This window comes from Buceros rhinoceros, unplaced genomic scaffold, assembly GCF_000710305.1.
Source record: "Buceros rhinoceros silvestris isolate BGI_N320 unplaced genomic scaffold, ASM71030v1 scaffold1213, whole genome shotgun sequence".
NCBI classification, from domain to species: Eukaryota; Metazoa; Chordata; class Aves; order Bucerotiformes; family Bucerotidae; genus Buceros; species Buceros rhinoceros.
The window spans coordinates 64097-64420 of NW_010402797.1; the positions used below are offsets into that span (position 1 = coordinate 64097).

At 39.8% G+C, this 324-nt stretch overlaps 1 protein-coding gene across 1 annotated transcript in view; it reads left to right on the forward strand.

Annotated features, from left to right (window-relative positions):
- SLC9A7 (solute carrier family 9, subfamily A (NHE7, cation proton antiporter 7), member 7) overlaps nt 1-324 on the forward strand; it is a gene marked incomplete at its 5' end in the record, with an annotated part of 38636 nt that overhangs the window by 28277 nt on the left and 10035 nt on the right. The gene's annotated exons all lie outside the window — the stretch shown is intronic.

Here is a 324-nt window from a genome sequence, read left to right on the forward strand (position 1 = left end):
TTGGGGGTGTGGAAGAAAGAGGGGGGGGGGGGGGAAGCCAAACACAAAAAAACCAAAACAGTAACAAAAGTAAAAACAAATGCAGCTGCAGACCAGCTGGTGTGATGACTTGTAGCACAGCTAGTAAAGGGATTATATTTAACACTGTTAGCATTTCTGAGGTTGATCTAGCATTTACGAAATTTGCTTGGCCTTTCTTAATTATGATTTTATAAGTTTTCCTTGTTAACTGTGTTTCTTTTAAGTGTGATATATTTCATCAGGTTTGAGAGTCAGGTATGGTAAACTCCCTTGTTATTCCGAGGAAGGAACAGGCCTAGGGAA